Consider the following 20,337-nt stretch of genomic DNA (forward strand, 5'->3'; position numbering starts at 1 on the left):
TGGAAGTCAACTCCTTCAATGATATTAAAACTACGGTTTCGTGATTTCCCTCCATAACACCCTTCGCGGTTAATTTTATTGGTTTCTGAAAGGTTCAAAATGTACAAACCTGACTCCCTTATACACAGCGTGACAAAAAAGTGAAGTACGCAATAGGGGAGGAGGAGACGAAATGAAACTTCAAGGGCTGAGAGACAATGTGATGCTATTCCAGTGGTTCAAAATCCAGTCAAATTTACAAAGAATTTGGCAGTATGAGCACATTTATCAGTATGATATGCCCCCAGTCAGGCCTGGATTCGGTGTGGGAGAGTGTCATTAAACCGTTTTATCCACTCCTGAACCAGCTGGCCCAAAACTATTATAACAAGTCCTTGATATCCTGAATTTTGGGAAAAATCTTTGGATTTTGGTGGCCAAGAGAGTACCTCACCATCATGCAGACCGTTCGTATGGACACGTGTCATGTGCGGACGGGCGTCGTCCCGATGAAAAATTAGCGTCACGATGCTGCAGCATGAGGGGTAAAGCATGAGGACGCATTATGCCCATTTTGCCATCACAGCTCCCTAGGTCACTACACAAAATCATACCCGATAGCTCCCCACACCATGACGTCAGCAGTAACAACCCTGTGCCTTTCCAAAGCATTTGTAGAATGAGACTTCCCGCCAGACTGCCGCTATACTTGCCAACGATGGTTATGCGGGGTGGGGTACTGCAGAACCACGAATCATTGCTGAACACAGTGCAAAGGCACTCATTAATAGTCCATGTTTCCCTGTCATGGGACCACTCCAAACGCAGACGTTTGTGTTGTGATGTTCCCGGGAGCCTATGCATGGGGTGGTAATTCCCTAGTCCGGCTGCTGTCAGTCGCTGCAATGGTGTTGCAGGGAATCCATTACTTGTTCTAGGATGGCAGACGCTGATGTGAAGAGGCTGCGATGTGCTTTGTACACAAAGTGTCAGTCCTCCCTTGTGGTGGTCACTTGTGGTCGACCGGAACCTTGACGACTAGTATGACTCCCCTCTTGTTCCCATCCAGTAAAACACTGGGCCACTGCCACATCCGAATGCCCCACAAATCTGGACATTGCATGATTTGATCAGCAGGTCACGTGGAGACCCACAATGAAACTCATTTGAAACCTGGTATGTGCACATAATGCTGTCTCACACGAATACACAGCATCTCCGTATCCTTCATTGTGATCACTCAACATCTGACATTGTTCACGCCCCGTATACACCGTACCAAGCTAGGTAACAACAATAAACATGAATCACACTAACACACTCTGGTGGCTTTCTACATGTCACTATGAACTGGAACTCTTATCATTTACATATGCGCCGATAGTATGTACGTATACGAAATTACACTGACACACGACCATGTCTTTTAGGTCATTCAGTATTCTGTCAAGAGAGTACAATTATTGATTATTATTATTTCATTAACATTAAATTTTGCGCTCATGGAAAAAAAATGGTTCAAATGACTCTGAGCACTATGGGACTTAACATCTATGGTCATCAGTCCCCTAGAACTTAGAACTACTTAAACCTAACTAACTTAAGGACATCACACACATCCATGCCCGAGGCAGGATTCGAACCTGCGACCGTAGCAGTCGCACGGCTCCGGACTGAGCGCCTAGAACCGCTAGACCACCGCGGCCGGCCGCGCTCATGGAAAAGCTGTGAATTATACTCTGACTGAAACCATAACACGCTTAACGGTGTAAAATCGTTAACATATTGCAAAGATAACTTTGACCCTGCTTTCGGATTTGAACTTGATACTGGTCGTTGTTTGCTGGCGATGACAGGTGTTTCAAAACATCTACATCACTGTGGCTCCAATTAGAACACCAGAGAACTGTCGCAATCATGGACAGGAAACGGAATACAAGCAGCACATCGTTCTAAAGGTGCTCATATTCACGAGACCTATCGATTCCAAGTTAGCAGTGGGTCATCGGCACATGAGGCATCCATCAGCGTTTTCCGGAGACTCTGGTCAGTACCCAACGAAATGGCTGAGAGTATTCGACCGAGACGCCAGATGCAACAGGTGGAACTACGTGATGTGCTTGGCAAAACTATAGTTTTACTAGGAAGGAACAGGTCAGCTAGATTCGAGAATAACGAAGAGAAGCCCAATAGCATAGCTTGCCCACTTAGCAGAAGAATAATTGAAGAAAAATGTTGTTGAAGAGGTGTATCGATCTTTGGCATCAACCTCCACCAGCATTCCAATTCCCTGTGATGAATGGGTTCGGCCGGCCGCGGTGGTTTCGCGGTTCTAGGCGCGCAGTCCGGAACCGCGCGACTGCTACGGTCGCAGGTTCGAATCCTGCCTCGGCCATGGATATGTGTGATGTCCTTAGGTTAGTTAGGTTTAAGTAGTTCTAAGTTCTAGGGGACTGATGACCACAGCTGTTAAGTCAGAGCCATTTGAACGATTTTTTTTGAATGGGTTCAGCCAATTCGGACCTACGCCACCATCCTGAAACGACATCTCAGCATACGACCAATGTATGTACAACTGACTCCATCGCCAAATATATCGTCCCACAGATATATGGAGGATGGAGAGCAACATATTCATCTGGTTTTGCTGTGGACACCCTGGACAATTTATGCGCTATGCTGCAGAGAAAGAAGACAAATATTCCACTACTACTGCGCTGAAAGACGTCAACCATTACAATAGTCCTATTCGCGCAAGACAACTGCAGACGATTATCGTCGAGCTGTGGGGCGAAGCCCATCACCGTACACTGGACGATGTTGGTCCCCAAGACACCGTAGCGGTTTATCGTCACCGTGTAGATATACAATCCGCTCGCCTAGCCACCGAATTCAGAAAATTAAGCGAGGCACCCATCTATGGAGGTGAGACCGCCACAGATGGAAATCCCACATGAACACAGTTACTAAGACGACAGAAAATCTCATCACTGGCTGGGCGCTAGTCGACTGAGGGGCTTCTTTTGCTGTAATGTCGAATGCCTATCGGCGCCAGCTAAATAAGACTACGTTCTGTGATACGAAAGCGACAGTGCTGAACGTAAGTATCAGTAACAGATCACAGCAATTCGAATTTGTCGTTTTAACAAAATGTAGTCATAGTGTTAATCTCAAATGGGACTTCTTGAAAGCATCGCAAGCAGTCATAGACTTTGGAAAGTCATAGCTCCAGATTGGCCGAAACTGTTCCAACAAGCACACATAGCAAAGATCGCCTTCATAAATGGAAGAAAAGGAAGATTAGAGTTCAATATCTCGTGGACAACGACGTCATTAGTGACGAAGTACAAACTCACATTAGGGAAGGATGGGGAAGGAAATCGTACATGTGGTTTCAAAGTCATGAAATTTGGCTTAAGCGATTTAGTGAAATCACAGAGAACCTGAATCTGGATGGCCAGTAATGGATTTGAACCGTCGTCCTCCTGAATGTTATCAACGACATCAGTTCCAGTCGTCAGTTGAAACGTTCATTTAAACTGTGAAGCATTTGTCGATTGCAAAATAAGGTACTCAGACTCACAAAGGAAACAACATGCCAGCCACAATCATAAACATTTTATATGGCCAACGACAACACTGGATAAATAGCTGTCACGAGCAACCACAGCTCATCCCTAAAGATATATGTGTAGGGACAGCCAAACTAGTCCATAAAGACCAGCTTCTGTTCAGAAGCACCAGAGGAGAGCATAGCATTCGTTTGAATATTACTTTAGTACTAAAAGTAGCTTATTTTGATTAACTAGTGAGCTTTGTAGATTAATTTTTAAATTTCTTGCATTTTTGTGTATTTGGTAGATACAGTCCCATGTTTTAATAACCGTCTTTAGTAAGGATATGGACTGTGACTGCTACATTCGGATGCAGGCTGAGATGGTCACCCTTCACTCAGAGCACCAGGCAGTGCTTACTTCAGTCACGCAGCTTGAGGTTGTTGCCAATGGGAATCACAGTGGGAGGCAGGATGTGCGGATCCAAGGGACGTCAAGCACGTTAAATTTGTCCCCAAATGGATCTATTACTGTTTCAGGCCTAGTCACTTCCTGCACTGATGGTGATCCCTCACCTGTGGTCGAATAGGAGGTCGTTACAAGATGTGGCAGGTAAAAGAGATTTTCTTGGGGCCCAATCGAAATACCTCCCCAGTTTTTGGGACAAACAGTTTCAGGCACTATCTGTAGCTGATAAAGATCCTGAGGCAGATGCAGACATTCGCTCTGTTCACAATAAGCCTCTCCGCCTGCGAGACCTGGGCATTCACAGAAGGTGGGATTACTGGTAGTTGGGAGCTCCAATGTTAGGCATGTAATGGGGTCCCTTAGGGATACAGCTGCCAAGCAGGGAAAGAAGTCCAGTGTGCACTCTGTGTGCTTACTGGGAGGGGGGTTGGGTCATCCCAGATGTGGAACTTTTCCTCCAGATGCCGTGAAGGGCACAAGTTGCAACCAACTACAGGTGGTGGTTCTGTAGGTACTAGTGAAGTGTGTCACTTGCTTGCGAGGTGAATGCAGATCCTATCATCTGTAGCATCGTCGATAGGACCGACTGCTTACTTTTAGTGCAGAGCAGAGTGGAGGGTCTGAATCAGAAGCTCAGACAGTTCTGCGGTTGTGTAGGCTGCACATTCCTCGACGTAGGCCACACAACGATGGGGTTTTGGGTTCCCATTACTAGATTATGGGCCCATTACACTCAGGAGGTGGCTAAAAGGGTAGTTCAGGCTACGTGGAGTATACTGGGCGGTTTTTTAGATTAGAGGGTCTCTGGGAGATACAAAAAAGTCTTCAGTCTCAAAGGGCGTAGGTTAGACAAAGAACGAGGGTAGACCTAGGAATAATCGGTGTTATAGTCGTAAACTGTTGTAGCTATGATGGGAAAGAACCACACCTCCAAGATCTAATAGAAAGCACTGAAGCTCAAATCGTTGTAGGTACGGAAATCTGGCTAAAGCCTGAGGTAAGTTCAACCGAAATTCTTACAAAGACCCTAACGATGTTCAGAAAGGATAGATTAAATAAAGTTCGTCGTGGAGTGTTTGTTGCTGTTAGAAGTTGCGTATCTTGTAGTGAAACCGAAGTAGATACTTCATGTCAGTTAGTATGGCTAGAGGTGATAACTGACAACCAGAATAAATTAATAATTGGTTCCTTCACCAACCCTCCCATTCAGATGTTACAGTTACTGAAAGGTTCAAAGAAAACTTGAGTCTCATTTCAGTTAGGTACCCCATCCACACTTCAATCAACTCTCGATACATTGACGAAAATACTTGTTTGACGTAAGTGGTGGGCATAAAAAATCGTCCGAAATTGTAATAAATGCGTTCTCCAAAAATTATTTTAAGTAATTATTTCAGGAGCTCACTCAAAGTGTAAATGGTAGCGAAAACATACGTGTCTTCTCACCAACAAATAATACTGAACAATAGGAGGCATTATGACAGATACAGGGTTTAGTGATCGCAATATCGTTGAAGCGAGACTTAATACTGTAACATCTAAATCCACCAAACATACCCGCAGAATGTTTATACTTAAAAAACAAGAAAAAAAATTACTTGACGCCTACCGCAAGAGGCAGTATCCACTCTTTTCAAACTAACTATGTAAACACAGACCAGATGCGGGTTGAATTCAAAGAAACAGTATTGACGGCTTTTGAGAAAGTTATTTTTAAAAAAACCTTTTTCGAGGTTATACTGCAAACGGAAAATCGGATAAAATAAATCTTGGGAACGTTTTTTACATGCTAATGTTAGAAATAGTATTTTCGTCTGTTTATACAAAACATATAACGTCATATGTAAAACTTGGTGAAGCTACTGCATAGGCCACACTGGCAGGAACTTTCATAATAGATACACTGAACACTTACACGCATAACCAGTTCACGAAATCAGTAATAGCAACACATGTAAAACACACTTGACACTGATTAACTGGATACTCCTCCACTTCTAGAGATCACATACATTGGATTTAATACAGGAGTTGGAAATTTATGTACCCCACAAAAAGCAACGGGGGAAAATTCTCAATGACACACTTTTGTTTCTCCTATACATAATAACTGTAGCAAATTCCCTAAACATGCTGATTTCTTCATAGACTCTGCTCAATATATACAACAAAACAGAATATAAAGCATAATCAATCATTTAAAAGTGAGTAATGGTGCAACAAATTTATAATTGACAACGTTAAGCAAGTAATAAAATCCACAGAAAATGTAACACCTGTGTGTCCAAAGTCTTTGTGAAACCATACTTTCATAATATTTCTGTAACATATTTTTATTTCAGAAACGTGCGGTGTGAGTTATGGCTTGTGCGTGGATGATATTTTGCGTAATGGAGGAGACATAGCAACTGAAAATAAACGGTCATAAATATTATATGTAACATTAGCATAGAAAAAAACACCACAAGATATATTTTGTCTGATTTTCCGACTGCAATATATCCTCAAAAAGACGACCACAGTGCAAGAGATGCAGACAAATAAACATGCCAATATCACGCAAAATACTTATGTAGACAAATGCACATGACAATTACAATTGCCGTGCGGTTCTAGACGCCTCAGTCTGGAACCGCGCGACCGCTACGGTCGCAGGTTCGAATCCTGCCTCGGGCATGGATGTGTGTGATGTCCTTAGGTTAGTTAGATTTAAGTAGTTCTAAGTTCTAGGGGACTGATGACCTCAGCTGTTAAGTCCCATAGTGCTCAGAGCCATTTGAACCATTTTGAACAATTACAATTAATCCTCAAAAATCGTTGTGTTAAAAGGATAAAAAACACGTAACTGATGCAGTGTTTCATTGTTTACGTCATGAATAACACACGTGTAGGCTTCGCAAAAAATGAGTTAGAATGAATGAAATAATAAAACTGTAATCGTAGAACACTGCGTTTTTTTTTTTTAGTTCATGAAGCGCAGAATTTTAAAATTTCAGAACATTAACACAAATTGCCAATCTCTAGACCACTTTTAAATCCTATAAAGATCAGACTGAACATTTGTGCTGCTTTTTCAAGACAGTACTTCATCACACGAAGAGCGTCCAATAAGTAATGAAATAATTTTTTTTTCTCGCCCTGGTTAAAAATATGCGGAAGTTGTTGTGCGACTTCATGGGATATCCCCGCTTCAGCTCCTATAGTTCCATGAAGTTGCGATAGGTGACGTCGCTATACGTGGCCTTCAAAATGGCGTCTGTAACGGAAGTGCGTTCCAGGCAGAGGGCTGTCACTGAGTTTCTTTTGGCGGAAAACCAGAGCATCGCAGTTATTCGTAGGCGCTTGCAGAACGTCGACGAGGATTTGTCAGTGAACAAAACCACGGTGAGCCGTTGGACGAGGCGTCTGTCATCATCGCTGCAAGGTCGCGCAAACCTGTCCGATCTCCCGGATGCCGGCCAGCCGCACACTGCTGTAACTGTTGCAATGTTGAAACGTGCGGACTTCAGCGTTTTCGTAGCCATAAAAATGCCTTCTCCATAACAACGGAAGGCACCAGAGAGAAGCTCACAAAACTTCATTGGACTGTTCTCCCTCATCTAACCTACAGTCAACGTGAAGTACGTATCATCCTCATACTTCCGACATGAGCTAACCAGTCCGCTACTTATTCCAGTATTTGCGCGTGGCTGCCTGTTCCGGGCACAGAGGCCGTTCCTACAGCAAGAAATTTGACGTTACATACTAATTACACCGATGGCCAAACTAAAACATGAAATAGGAATTTTCGTTTGAAAATCATCTATATTGTCTGCTGGCAACTTTTCCTTGGGTATCAAAAAGTCATCCTGTCTATAGAGGAGTAGCAACGCATTTCCGTTTGTCTTTAAGCGTTTATTTTGTTCTGACACCATGTCATCTGCGAAGTTGTTGTGAAGAAAACTGCTTATTTTTGAAACACCTTTTCATGAATAGTGGTTTGTATGGTACTGTACTTACGTTTTCCGTCAAGTTTTTAATTTTTAGTATGTTTTCTATTGCTATTGTATAAACTGTTTTCCAAACTTTTTTATGTACTTCACTGGCACCTGTCTTCTCACATATTTTATACAAAACAGTATTTGAGGAAACACTTATGTTGACATAGTCATAGAGAGAGAGAGAGGAATTGTGTAATTTTCGTCACTCACTTGTTCATCGTTTTGCTTCTGTTCGCTGTGATGCCAGTTTTGAATGGTTGGTGAAAACTATTTCGGTGTGTCTGCTGGAGAGATCTTGTGTGATGTGTTTTGTTTGGTAGACGAACAGATACATGAATAAAACAACTAAACAGTGACGTAAACACAGTCTAGCCTGTCTACCGCGGCCATTGTAGCTCGTAGCATCGGCGCACACCAAGTAGTCGCTCAGAATACAAATCTATATAATCACACGAAAGAAAACTCTAACCCAGAAATCATAAATCATCCGAGGAAAAACAATGAAGTTGATACGATAGAAAATCTTAAATTTAACCTATTTGCGTCCCTATCAATCCAGCAGTGTTCACATAACACACTGTAGTTCTGTGGATGGAGCCTACCAACCCTGCTGAATTCAAACAACGTAATGGAAAAATGGGAAAAGAAAACAAGCAATAGCGTCGTTTAAAAGGTGACAGGCACTAGCAGCATTCTTTCATAAAAGTTCAGCGGTTACATGGTAAGATTTTGAATGCTACGTACAATCATGACGTGCGCTGGTAGATCTTCTCACCTTGAACACGTACATGTAAGTATAGTTCGCTAGAGCAGGCCGGAGTGGCCGAGCGGTTCTAGGCGCTACAGTCTGGAACCGCGTGACCGCTACGGTCGCAGGTTCGAATCCTACCTCGGGCATGGATGTGTGTGATGTCCTTAGGTTAGTTACATTTAAGTAGTTCTAAGTTCTAGGGGACTGATGACCTCAGCAGCTAAGTCCCATAGTGCTCAGAGCCATTTGAACCAACAGTTCGCTAGAATCAGCTTGTCATCACACGTATACCTCACTACCAGACAATGAAGAGTTTAACTCTCCGAAGAGTGATTGTGTTTTTTTTTTCTTGCATTTATATGAAATTCCTTTGTGTAAAACTTTCGTAATTACTAAGTAAGGTTTCGCCGAGTGTGCTGACGTTAATCTCATGTATGAGGAGGTAATAAGCTGTTGTCGAGATTCTAAAGGTTGTTATACAAAGGACAGTCTCCAGCCAAGAGGTGACGTGCTTCAAGGGCTTCGCGACAGTATACTGAAACAGGGGTGCTGTGACCGCCTCGACGTGAACTTGTTTGGTCTCGTAGTATATAGACCTTTCGTTGTGACTTTCCGTGTCAGAGGCTGTGGGAGTCAAATATAACACCAGAAAGCGATCCATAGTCTAGACATCAAACTCCTCCCATCGCAGCATTGCAGTATTCAAGCTGCAGAACGCGCAAGTCTTGTCAGATGATGACTTCCCACCGACCAGTTTTATCTCCTATGAGTTAACAATGCATGTTTTGTTTATCGACGGGTATTATTTCAGTATCAGCAACGGCCACGTATAAGACTTTCAAGTTAAAACAAATCTAGTGAGACACCAAAAATAATTGTGGCAAACGTATGGACTGGCGTTGTACAGAACTATCGTGTTGTGCGTTACATTCTAGCTGACACGCTCAGTATAGAATATCATCCTATCTTTCTACATTAAATTTTACCAGAATCGTTGTAGAGTGGCTGGCTGGTAATTAATCGATAATTATTCTTCTCATATAGTCAAGTTACCGGACATATCGTCGTTCATTATACTCAGTAAATAAGTAATACTGGACTGGAACGGACAGGCTGGTTCCTTGGCCGCAAAGATATTGACACTTACAGAGTATGAATTTATTTTTATGCAGTTGAAAGCACATTGTGTAAGGACTGGTTGCTGTCTTTGTTGAAGCTTCATTATTCGTCAAACTCTTGGCTCTTTTGATCGCTTTCTTCATTTATGAGTACTTATAGCAGTTACATTCACAGTTGTAAAATACAACATATAACATCAAATGGACGTTCTAGCAACAGTCTAACGTAGGTCGCTGAAACTGCAAACTGTCCTATGTCGTCGGAATAGGGAGCATGTCATTCCAGACTTAAAGAATCGTCGAGGACTGAGGCACAGAAATAAGACTGGCACTTTGTAACGTGCGCGTGGGGCAATACTCATTAAAGCCTGTACTATGGTAAGTGAGCGGGGTTCACCTTACGAGACAGGATTTTCATATAGATATCGACCGCGTGTACCTGAATGGTGGCAAATCAGACTCACACCCACTCTGTAATAACAATGATCCGTCAAGTAAGTTCAAAATGCAACTACACGTCAGGATGGACCAAAAGCAACACTGAAGATGCTACCAATTTAATAATAATACGGTCGCCAGCCTAATTAGGCATTAACTGAGTTTCTTCCCTGTACAAGTTGGTGTATATTCATGCAAAACAACAAGTAGTAATACTGCATAATATAGTAGAATTTTAGAACCAGAAAATCTATTGAACTGATAGTTTCACGTTCTGTCCTGATAGGGAAAAACCATGAATACATAACACTACACTATAATGTATACTACAAAACTTCGTACTGTCTACTGATCTGATTAAAATCGGGCATAGGTTACTCTAGCAATAGCACTTTCGTGACACACACAAAATGTCAATTTTGATAAAGATAAAACACTGAAAACTCTGACTTATATATTGACTTTAACTTTTGCTGGTCAAACCAATGTGGAACACTTCAGAATTCAAATGAATAAAAGGGGGGGGGGGAGGGGGAACCCTGAAACTGTTATGATCACTATATTAAAAAAATGGATTACTGAAATTATCATGCGTTCAAGATTTCCAGTATATGAGTTACTACTCTTTTTATCTTATTTACTTCTCATTTAGTTACCTTTATATCTGTCTCTAAATAATTAAACTTCATTACTATATCAATATTAAAGTTATCTTTCAACTTCGTTAGACCTTCGTTATTCATTTACTGGTTCATTAACAAAACAGTTCTTTAAACACCATTCTGACATAACTAGGTCTGCAAGTAATTATTATTAACACAAAATTTAATTTTTCATTTCGGGACACTCGGATTGCACAACATTTGGAAAGGACCCTGTCTAGGTTAGTTGTGAGGATAATTAAATGAGGGGAGGGTTCTGGTAAAATTTAGGTTATTATTGAACAGTTCACTCTATGGTCCATACGAATACAGTACTAAAAGGTTCAACCTGCTTTTATCGATGCGGCGGTTGGCGGGCGGCGAGATGGCGAGGCACAGAGCGCACATACAACCACAGCTATGGCTCTTGACGTATCGGCACTTTAATTCTTCTTAGTGTCGCAATATTTTTCCATTTAGTGCCTATGGAATTTTGCCATGCTGTGTGGGCGTTGGAACAGTATACCCGAGGTTCAGTGGAACTACGTCTTCCAGGAGAGCCTCCTCGATCCAGAAGGTGTGCTCAGACCAATGCTACTGCTGAGCCCGTTGTGCCGTACAACGCCCGCGTGCATTTTCCCGCGCTCGCCTGCCATCCATCCCTTACAGACAGGGTATTCACCCGAGGTTTTGCATTCTACATATCCTAACACATTGCCTACGTATGGACCAGACGCACAATTACAATTTTAAACATCTTACAGCAGTTTCAACATTTGTTACAATATTGCTTGACATTTGACATAAACGTTAATTTTCACATTGAAACTCGTTAACAGTTTTCTTAACACAATGGCATGAAACAAAAAAGAAATGAAAGCAGAACATCAATTACACTAGTTTATCGAAAAATCACATGAAAAAAAATTACTTATATGTACAATAGTACAGCGTCGTTGTTGTTGTTACAACTTGACTTCCTCATAAATAAATGTTACGTAATGCGCGTGAAAAGACGATAAGACCCGATATCGTCTGACAACGCCATCGGCATCGACACGCTGGAATCAGTGGAATCAGTTACAATCGTGAGGTATCTAGGAACACATGCTGAATAGCCACAGAAGTCGGTCTGTGGGAAAGACAGGGGCGTGGGCCCCTTGTATTGTACTGTATTATATGGAACTGGGGACCTAGAAACGACGGAGAGGCTTCGTCCCCGCCGTAGCCTCAGTGGTACACAACTCCACAACAATCTACAACAGTCCACTCACCCCTCCGCTGCCCCACACCGAACATGGTGTTAGTGTGCAGTTCGCCCCCCAGTGGACCCCCCGGGAACGTTCATACCAGAGGAGTGTAACCCCAGTGTTTGCGTGGTAGAATAATGATGGTGTACGCGTACGTGGAGAAAGTGTTTGCGCAGCAGTCGCCGACATAGTGTAACTGAGGCGAAATAAGGGGAAACGGCCCGCATTCACCGAGGCAGATGGAAAAACCGCCCAAAAACCATCCACAAACTGGCCGGCACATCGTATCTCGACACTAATCCGCTGGGCGGATACGTGCCAGGGACCGGCGCGCCTTCCCGCCCGGAAAGCAGTGCGTTACAGCGCGCGGCAAACCGGGCGGGCACATGGGCCCCTTACTTAGCTTGCATTTATCGCGAATCTCTCGCCCAATGCAAAGTCCCACGCGATTGGAAAAAAGAGCAGGAGACTTCTACATATAAGAAGGGTAAGAGAATGAACCCACAGAATTACAGATGAATATCCTTAACATAGGTTTGCTGCAGAATTCTTCAGTCCTTCAGGCGGAAAAGGTTCCTTTCCATAAATCAATACGGTTTCAGAAAGCATGGCTCGTGCGAAATTCAGCTTGCTCTTTACTCAAATGATATCCTGCGAACTATGGATAAAGAGCAATAGGCAAATCCATATTCCTAGATTTTCGGAAAGAGTTTGACATGGTGCCACACCGCAGACTGTTAACGAAGATACGAGCTTACGTAATAGGTTTCCGGGTATGTGAGTATGGAAACAGCAAGAATACGGCGCTGCGGTCAGTAACGCCTATATAAGATAAGAAGTGTCTGGCGCAGTTGTTAGATCGGTTACTGCTGCTACAATGGCAGCTTATCAAGATTTAAGTGAGTTTGAATTTGGTGTTATAGCCGGTGCACAAGCGATGGAACACATAATCTCCGAGGTAGCGACGAAGTGGGGACTTTCCCGTACGACCATTTCACGAATATACCGTGAATATCAGATAAAACATCAAATCTCCAATATCGCTGCGGCTGGAAAAAGATCCAGCAAGATCGGGACCAACGACGACTGAAGAGAATCGTTCAGCGTGACAGAAGTGCAACCCTTCCGCAAACTGCTGCAAATTTGAAAGCTGGGCCATCAACAAGGGTCAACGTGCGAACTCTTCAACGGAACATTAGCGATATTGGCTTTCCGAGCCGGAGGCCCTCTCTCGTGTACCCTTGACGACTGCAAGACACAAAGTTCTACGCCCCACCTGGGCCCTTCAGCACCGACATTGGATTGTTGATGACTGCAAACATGTTGCCTGGTCGTAAAATTCTCGTTTCAAATTGTATCGAGCGGATTGATGTGTACGGGTATGAAGACAACCTCATGAATCTATGCACCTTGGATATCAGCAGGGGACTGTGCAAGCTGGTGGAGGCTCTGTAATGGTGTGGGGCGTGTGCAGTTAGAGTATGGGACCCCTGATACGTCTAGATATGACTCTGATTGGTGACACGTAAGTAAGCATCCGGCCAGATCACCTGCATCCATTCATGTCCATTGTGCATCCGAAGAGCTTGGACAACTCCAGCAGGCGAATGGTATACACCCCACACGTTCAGAATTGCTGGAGAGTGGCTCCAGGAACACTTTTCTGAGCTTAAACATTTCCGCTGGCCACCAAACTCCCCAGCAACTTGCTGTTCAGAATAGATCTCCACCCTCTCGTACCGTAGGTCTCTAGAAGAGCGTAGCGTTCCAAAGGATTGGAAAAGGGCACAGGTCATCCCCGTTTTCAAGAAGGGACGTCGAACAGATGTGCAGAACTATAGACCTATATCTCTAACGTCGATCAGTTGTAGAATTTTGGAACACGTATTGTGTTCGGGTATAATGACTTTTCTGGAGACTAGAAATCTACTCTGTAGGAATCAGCATGGGTTTCGAAAAAGACGGTCGTGAGAAACCCAGCTCGCGCTATTCGTCCACGAGACTCAGAGGGCCATAGACACGGGTTCACAGGTAGATGCCGTGTTTCTTGACTTCCGCAAGGCGTTCGATACAGTTCCCCACAGTCGTTTAATGAACAAAGTAAGAGCATATGGACTATCAGACCAATTGTGTGATTGGATTGAGGAGTTCCTAGATAACAGGACGCAGCATGTTATTCTCAATGGAGAGAAGTCTTCCGAAGTAAGAGTGATTTCAGGTGTGCCGCAGGGGAGTGTCATAGGACCGTTGCTATTCACAATATACATAAATGATCTGGTGGATGACATCGGAAGTTCACTGAGGCTTTTTGCAGATGATGCTGTGGTGTATCGAGAGGTTGTAACAATGGAAAATTGTACTGAAATGCAAGAGGATCTGCAGCGAATTGACGCATGGTGCAGGGAATGGCAATTGAATCTAAATGTAGACAAGTGTAATGTGCTGCGAATACACAGAAAGATAGATCCTTTATCATTTAGCTACAAAATAGCAGGTCAGCAACTGGAAGCAGTTAATACCATAAATTATCTGGGAGTACGCATTAGGAGTGATTTAAAATGGAATGATCATATAATGTTGATCGTCGATAAAGCAGATGCCAGACTGAGATTCATTGGAAGAATCCTAAGGAAATGCAATCCGAAAACAAAGGAAGTAGGTTACAGTACGCTTGTTCGCCCATTGCTTGAATACTGCTCAGCAGTGTGGGATCCGTACCAGATACGGTTGATACAAGACATAGAGAAGATCCAACGGAGAGCAGCGCGCTTCGTTACAGGATCATTTAGTAATCGCGAAAGCGTTACGGAGATGATAGATAAACTCCAGTGGAAGACTCTGCAGGAGAGACGCTCAGTAGCTCGGTACGGGCTTTTGTCAAAGTTTCGAGAACATACCTTCACCGAAGAGTCAAGCAGTATATTGCTCCCACCCACGTATATCTCGCGAAGAGACCATGAGGATAAAATCAGAGAGATTAGAGCCCACACAGAGGCATACCGACAATCCTTCTTTCCACGAACAATACGAGACTGGAATAGAAGGGAGAACCGATAGAGGTACTGAAGGTACCCTCCGCCACACACCGTCAGGTGGCTTGCGGAGTATGGATGTAGATGCAGATGTAGATGTAGTCTTCCGGATTTATGGACAGCTCTGTAGAATTCACGGTGTCAATTCCCTCCAGCAGTACTTCAGACATTAGTGGATCCATGCCACGTCGTGTTGCGGCACTTCTGTGAGCTCGCGGGTGCCCTACACGATATTAGGCAGGTGTACCAGTTTCTTTGGCTCTTCAGCGTACATGAATGATGTGACGGGCAGGGGAACAGCAGTCTTCTGCTGTTTTCTGATGATGGAGTGGTGCACGGGAAGCTGATACCGTTGAGTGACTATAGCAGGATACAAGACAATGTTCGAATACATCATCTGTAGTGTACTATTTGACAGTCTTGTCAGTTAAATACCAGGGTGTAACGTTGCAAAGCGATATGAAATGTAACGAGCACGTAACGGCGATAGTAGGAAAGGCATTTGTTGAATTCAGTCTATTGAGAGAATTATAGGGATGTGTGGTTCGTTTGTAAAAACGAGACCACGTATAAAACACTAATGTGACACGTTCCTGTGAACTGTTTGAGTGTTTTGGATCCCCACCAGGTTCGATTAAAGGTATAAATCGAAGCAGATCAGAGTGGGGTTGCTAGATTCGTTACCAGTAGGTTCACGGAGATGCTCCGTGAACTTAATCTGGAAACCTTGGAGGGAAGACGACGTTCTTTTCGTGGAACACATCTGAGAAAGTTTAAAAAACTGGTATTTGTAGCTGAATGCAGAGTGATTCAATTACCGCCCACGAACATTTCGCGTATGGATCACGAAGACAGATAAGAGAAATTAAGGCTCGTACGGAGGTATATAGATAGTCATTTTTACCTAGTCTTTTTTTTTTTCCCAAGGCGAAACGCTGCCCCTGAGTCATGGCCTATCTGCACTCTGAATGTCTTCGTTCACCCCAGTGGATCACCGCTTGAACAAACACCCTTAGGTCGACTCTAACTTTCGTAGTGTTCAGTTAGTGCGCCATGTGTGTTTGGTGCTTATACGAGGATTCGACATGGAAGTGACATCGACCATCCGCGTTAAGCAATATGGCCACTATGAAGCTTCCCAGTATATTACAAAGAGAATGAAAGTAAGAAACAAACGTATTCCCTAGGAATGCTTGCTGCCAAAGACGATGCTTATATCAAACGAGTTTCATATGACGCCCTCTCAGAAGTACATAAGATTGTGAATCAGGAGAAAAAGAGATCACAACAAATTATGATCACTTACAGTTATAAACATTTGGGCATTACAGTTAGTGTTTGAGCATCTCCAGAGCTCCTTGTCATCATTATTTGTTGTAAAGTAAAACACCACGTAAGAGTCCTCGGTTCGTTTACCTGCTGGGCAAGTTGCGAAGTTCAGAGAGTGGGATTAGTGTCCCTTTCCCCAACCGCTCCTGAGCACAAGTTACACTAGGCGCAAATTTCAGTGGGCACAGTTGACAGGTCACCGGGAAAGGCAGATACAAGTTTAAGATTTATCGTAAGAATTCTAAGCAGGTATAAGTCCAAGCACATGTAACTCAACCGCGAAGGAGGTCGCTCCCAAACCATTCGTTTGTCATTTTGGCACTCTTAACATTCCGTAGTTTCAGAAAGTCCTTTGCGTTTCGTCAAAGATTTGTTCAGTCAGCGCGAGAGCATCTCAATGGGAGACACTATGAGAAAGCTGGTGTGCGTCGCACGGAACCTTCAGAGCTCATGTTCCCATATGAGTCGAGAAACATATTACCTCACGCATAGTGGGCTAAGAAATAGAATTAGGGAAACTCTGGACATAAAATGGTGTACGTATCTTCTTCTCCCCGTGTATTTTCCTCGAATGGAACAGGTCTGTGGGAAATATTTTTGGGAGATCATGCACCCTCCGTCAAACACCAATTGATGATTTGAAGAATATTGGAGAAAGATGTTCCAACACAGTCTCAAAAATCTCACCTATCAGACCGTAATACCGCATATAACCATCTTCGAGATTTTTGTCATATTAGAGAAGTTTATCGTTTTACCTCAACTATCACTCCAGACATGCTGTAACTGAACTGTAATGCCACGCTGCATGCACAGCACTAAATGGGCAGCATGCAGCCAGGTTTACAAATTCATTATATTAAATGGCCTGCAAAGTGTAAACTAATTCACCATTATAACAAAACATCGTTGAAATGATGTATCTAACATGTAATTTGCTTACAAACCGACACCGAGTGATAAGACACGTCTTGCCAACAGTTTCGCAGTATTCGACAGAACTAATACGGTATCAATATGTTAGCGCGACGAAGACTTGTTTACTTTCGGCAAGCGAGCAAGTCATCAGTTAAAGTCTCTGCGCTAACATTAGCAACGTTCTTGGCAGTAACGTAGCACTCTTAATAGCAACCAGCGACTAACATGTTTGGCATCACGACTAACACTGAATGTCTGTAGGGCAGTTTGAATTTACTTCACTTAGACAGACCTTTCTTACTCACACTAATCTAACAACGATATTGCATTTTCGTCAGAAACAAACGTACGAGGACTCAGCGCGAGATGCTTATAATAGTTTCCTCAAAGAAACTTTGTCTCGAACCCTGACAGAAAATCCAAAGACATTCTTGTCGTATGTAAAGTATACTAGCGGCAAGACACAATCAGTGCCTTCTCTGTGCAATAGCAATGGAAATACTACCGATGACAGTGCTACTAAAGCAATATAACTAAACACAGCCTTCCGGAATTCCTTCACCAAAGAAGACGAAGTAAATATTGCAAAAACGGTTCAAATGGCTCTGAGCACTATGCGACTTAACTTCTGAGGTCATCAGTCGCCTAGAACTTAGAACTAATTAAACCTAACTAACCTAAGGACATCACATACATCCATTCCCGAGGCAGGATTCGAACCTGCGACCGTAGCGGTCGCTCGGTTCCAGACTGTAGCGCCTAGAACCGCACGGCCACTCCGGCCGGCTAAATATTGCAGAATTCGAATCAATAACAACTGCCAGTATGCGTAACTTAGAAGTAGGTATCATCGGAGTAGTGAAGCAAGTTAAATCATTTAGTAAAAGCAAGTCTTCTGGTCCAAACTGTATACCAGTTAGGTTCCTTCCACATTATGCTGATGCAATAGCTCCATACTTAACAACCAGATTCATCCGCTCCCTCCACGAAAAACCCGTACCAAAAGACTGGAAACATTCGCAGGTCACATCAGTATTCAAGAAGGGCAATAGGGGTAATCCTTTAAATTACAGGCCCATATCATTAACGTCGATATGCAGCAGGATTTTGGAACATATATTGTTTTCTTGCATAATCAATTACCTCAAAGAGAACGGTCTATTGACACATAGTCTACACAGATTTAGAAAACATCATTCTTGTGAAGCACAACTAGCTCTTTACCCACACGAAGTGTTGAGTGTTGTCTACAAGGGATTTCAAATTGATTCCGTATTTCTAGATTTCCAGAAGACTTTTGACACCGTACCTCACAAGCGCTTATAATCAAATTGCGAGCTGTTGGATAACGTCTCATTTATGCGACAGGATTCGTGTTTCCTGTCAGAGAGGTTCGTAGTAAGTGACAGGAAGTCATCTAGTAAAAGAAAGTGATTTATGGCGTTTCCCGAGGTAGTGTTATAGGCTCTCTGCTGTTCCTTATCTATATAAATGATTTAGGAGACGATCTGACAGCCGTCTTAGGTTGTTTGAAAATTGTGCTGTCGTTTATCGTCTAGCAAAGTCATCAGAAGATCAAACTCACTTGCAAAATGATTTAGATAAGATATTTGTATCGTGCGTAAATTGTCAGTTGGCCTTAAATAATGAAGGAATCCATTAAACTTCAGTTACACGATAAGTCAGTCTAATCTAAAGGCCGTAAATTCAACTAAATACCTAGGAATTAAAATTATGAACAACTTAAATTGCTAAGAACACATAGAAAGTGTTGTGGGGAGCGCGAACCAAGTTTTATAGGCAGAACACTTAGAAGATGCAGCAGATCTACTAAGGAGAATATCTACACTACGCTTGTCCATCCTCTTTTGTAGTACTGCTGCATAGTGTAGGATCCTTACAAAGGTCCCGAGTTAGAGCCTCGGCTCGGCACACAGTTTTAATCTGCCAGGAAGTTTCAAGTTTCGTTTTATCGAGGAATATAGGAGATAGTGTCACGAACATGATACGGGATTTGGGGTTTGTTTGTTTTTTTACAAAGGCGTTTTTCGTTGGGAAATTGCTCTGAGCACTATGGGACTCAACATCTTAGGTCATAAGTCCCCTAGAACTTAGAACTAACTAACCTAAGGACATCACACACACCCATGCCCGAGGCAGGATTCGAACCTGCGACCGTAGCAGTCCCGCGGTTCCGGACTGCAGCGCCAGAACCGCTAGACCACAGCGGCCGGCTTCTTTTTCGTTGGGGTAGGATCATCTCACGAAATTTCGGTCACCAACTTTCTCCTGCGAATGCGAAAAATTTTGTTGGTGCCGACCTACATAGGTAGAGACAATCATCACTGCAAAATAAGAGAAATCAGGGTTCGCACGGAAAGAGATAGATGTCCGTTTTTTCCGCGCGCTGTTCAAGAGTGGAATAATAGAGAATTAGTGTGAATGTGGTTCGATTAATCCTCTGCGAGGCACTTAAATGCAACCTGCAGAGTAGGCATATGTATGTAGATGTAGAAATACATTCCCGAGCCAAAACAATTATGACCAGCTTCATTTCATTTTGGTCTCCGGATAGTCAGACGAATTGTTTCTTCCATTTTGCTCACAGTTTTTCGATGACCGACACGTACGTGTTCTCCAGGAGCTGCAAGTTTGCTGTTGTGTGTATTCGCTACCTGGACTCCGACCAGACTGTGAACTATTGTTGGTCTCGCGCCGCTATTTATAGGTAAATTCGAATGCCGACTCCCATTGCGCCCTTTGACGCTCTTTTGTTTTTCAAAGCCCGCATGGATATTCTGTAAAACGTACATTCTCCCAGCATTGATGTGAAGGCCGGAACATCAGCTCGTACCATCTGAAATCGGGACTCATCTGAC

The 20,337-nt window shown here is 43.2% G+C and overlaps 1 protein-coding gene across 1 annotated transcript in view; it reads left to right on the top strand.

The window, feature by feature from the left end:
- The window catches only part of LOC126184957 (pleckstrin homology domain-containing family G member 7-like), a 196,878-nt gene that overhangs the window by 43,538 nt on the left and 133,003 nt on the right, over positions 1-20,337 (top strand). The window lies entirely within an intron of this gene.

Source organism: Schistocerca cancellata, chromosome 4 (genome assembly GCF_023864275.1).
Source record: "Schistocerca cancellata isolate TAMUIC-IGC-003103 chromosome 4, iqSchCanc2.1, whole genome shotgun sequence".
In the NCBI taxonomy this organism is placed as follows: Eukaryota; Metazoa; Arthropoda; class Insecta; order Orthoptera; family Acrididae; genus Schistocerca; species Schistocerca cancellata.